Below are 3,091 nucleotides of genomic sequence, written 5' to 3' on the forward strand. Positions count from 1 at the left end.
CCTAGGCTGTAAGCTCGTTATGGTAGGAAACGTATCTGCTAATTCTGTTGTATTGTACTCTTCTAAGAACTTAGTAGAGCACTCTGCAAACAGTAAGCCCTCAATAATAGAATTGATTCATTGATTAACTGATTGCTTAATAAAGTGTTCTGCAAACAGTAAGCACTCCATATATACAATTGATCGATAGTCTGATTGAATTAAACATTTGGAACAGCAGGCAGGGGTGGTGGGTATTCATTCATTCAATCATATTTATTGAGTGCTTACTGTGTGCAGAGCACTGTACTAAGCACTTGGGAGAGAACAGATTTACAATAAACAGACACACATTTCCTGCCCACAACGAGCTTACAGTCTAGAAGTCGGGAGACAGACATTTACATAAGTAAATAAATTACAGATATGTTCATAAGTGCTTTGGGACTGGGAGGGGGGAAGAACAAGGGGAGCAAGTCAGGGCAATGCAGACAGGAGTGTGAGAAGAAGAAAGAGGAGCTTAGCCAGGGAAGGCCTCTTAGAGGAGATGTGCCTTCAATAAGGCTTTGAATGAGGGCTAGAGTAATTGTCTGGTGGATTTGTGGAGGGAGAGCATTCCAGGCTGGAGGCAGGATGTGGGTGAGGGATAGGTGGTGAGATAGAGGAGACTGAGAAACAGTGAGAAGGTTAGCATTAGAGGAACAAAGCGTGGGGGCTGGGTTGTAGTAGGTGAGTAGCGAGCTGAGTTAGGAGGGGGCAAGGCGATTGAGTCTTTTAAAACCAATGGTGAGAACTTTTTGTTTGCTGTGGAGGTGGATGGGAAATCACAGGAATTTTCTGAGGAGTGGGAAGACATGTCCTGAATGTTTCTGTAGAAAAATGATCTGGGCAGCAGAGTGAAGTATTGACTGGAGTGGGAAGAGACAGGAGGCAGGGAGATCAGCAAGAAGGCTGTTGCAGTAATCCAGGTGGGATAGGATGAGTGATTGTATTAATGTGGTATGGGAGAGAATTAAGAAGGAAAAGTAGTTTTGGGTGGAGGAGAAGGAAGAATTAAAGGTGAGAGGCAGATGGTGAATGACATAAAACAAATGTCTGATTTTCTGCCAACGGGACTCCGCAGCTTGAGTAAAGGTGCAGAGGAAGTGTGTGATAGAAGTGAGCCAAGAGTTACAGGTTAGTGGTATGAGATCAGTGGAGGGACAAGGGAACAGGTGAGTTGAGTTTAGCAGAGCAGGTGGGGTTGAGGCATTGAGGCCATTGATTATCTTGACCCGCTCTGATCTGGCTTCCATCCCCTTCACTCCACATAACCCACCCTCTTAAAGGTCATCAATGATCTCCTTCTTGCCAAATCCAGTGCCTCTACTCCATCCTAATCCTCCCCTACCTCTCGGCTGCCTTCGACATTGTCAACTGCCTCAGTCTCCTGAAAAAGTTATTCAACCTTGGCTTCACTGACATTGTCCTCTCCTAGTTCCTCTCTTATCTCTCTGGCCACTCACTCTCCATCTCTCTGCCTCCCACCACTTAACTGTGGGGGTCCCTCAAGGTTCAGTTCTCGGTCCCCTTCTATTCTTCATCTATACCAACTCCCTTGGAAAACTCATTCATTCTCATGGCTTCTACTGCCACCTCTCTGTGGATGATAGCCAAATCTATACATCTCCCTCCCTTAACTCTCTCCCTCTCTGAAATCTCGCATTTCCTCCTGCCTTCAAGGTATCTTTACTTGGATGTCCTTCTGTCACCTCAAGCTTAACATTTCCAAAACAGAACTCTTAACCTTTCCACCCAAATCCTGTCCTTCCCCTCACTTTCCCATCACTGTAGATGGCACCACCACCTTTTCCTGTCTCACAAGCCCATAACCTTGGCATTATGCTTGGCGTTATCTTCCATTCAACTCACATATTCAATCCATCACTAAATCCTGTCGATTCCACCTTCACAACATTGCTAAAATCTGCCCTTTCCTCTCCACCCAAAAGGCTACCAGGTTCATTTCATCCAATCACTTATCCTATCTTGCCTTGATTACTGTAACAGCCTCCTTGCTGACCTCCATACCTCCTGTCTCCATACACCCCAGTCCTTACTTCACTCTGCTGCCCAGATTTCTTTTTACAAAAACGTTCAGAACATTTTTCCCCATTCCTCAAGAAACTCCAGGGGTTACCCATCCACCTGAACATCAAACAAAAACTCCTCACCATTTGCTTCAAAGCACTCAATCTCCTTGCTCCCTCCTACCTCATCTCATTACTCTCCTACTACAACCCAGCCCACACACTTCACTTCTCTAATGCGAACCTTCTCACGGTTCCTTGATATCATCTATCTCCCCACCGACCCCTGGCCCACCTCCTTCCTCTGGTCTGGAATGCCCTCCCTCCTCAAATCCTACAGACAATTACTTTCCCCTGCTTCAGAGCCTTACTGAAGGCACATTTCCTTCAAGAAGCCTTCCTGGACTTCCTCTTCTCCCACTCCATTCTGCATCACCCTGACTTGCTCCCTTTATTTATCTCTCCTCCCAACCCAATAGCATTTATGTACCTATATGTAATTTATTTATATTAGTGTCTGTCTCCCCCTCTTGACTGTAAACTCATTGTGGACAGGGAATGTGTCTGCTTATTGATATACTGTACTCTCCCAAGTGCTTAGTGCAGTGCTCTGCATGCGGTAAGCACTCAGTAAATATGAATGTACAGAAACCAAATGGCGCATGGTGGCTTTAGAATTTTGTTGTTGCTGTCTTATGCTGTCAAGTCGTGTCTGACCCATAGCAATGTCAGAGACACATCTCTCCCAGAATGCCCCACTTTCATCTGCAATTGTTCTGGTAGTGCCTCCATAGAGTTTTCTTGATAAAAATACAGAGGTGGTTTTCCATTGCCTCCTTCCATGCAGTAAAAAAATCTCCGTCCTAGTCTTCCATGCCATTGCTGCCTAGTACAGGTGACTTTTGAGTCGTAGCAGATTGCCTTCCACTCACTAACCCCTGCCCAAGCTAGGAATGGAATGGGTATGCCTCTGCTTGATTATCCCTCCTGTAATCAAGACTGGTAGAGTACTGGAAACTCTCCAGGTACGACCCTGAGAGACT

General features: G+C 45.6%; 1 non-coding gene across 1 annotated transcript; it reads right to left on the reverse strand.

Moving 5' to 3' along the window:
• Nucleotides 1–2,953: 2,953 nt before the first annotated feature.
• Nucleotides 2,954–3,091, reverse strand: LOC114816863. Its single transcript, XR_003764667.1, has one exon. It is a non-coding gene; the product is annotated as a small nucleolar RNA SNORA7 (small nucleolar RNA).

The sequence above is a fragment of the Ornithorhynchus anatinus genome, chromosome 14 (genome assembly GCF_004115215.2).
Source record: "Ornithorhynchus anatinus isolate Pmale09 chromosome 14, mOrnAna1.pri.v4, whole genome shotgun sequence".
NCBI lineage: Eukaryota > Metazoa > Chordata > Mammalia > Monotremata > Ornithorhynchidae > Ornithorhynchus > Ornithorhynchus anatinus.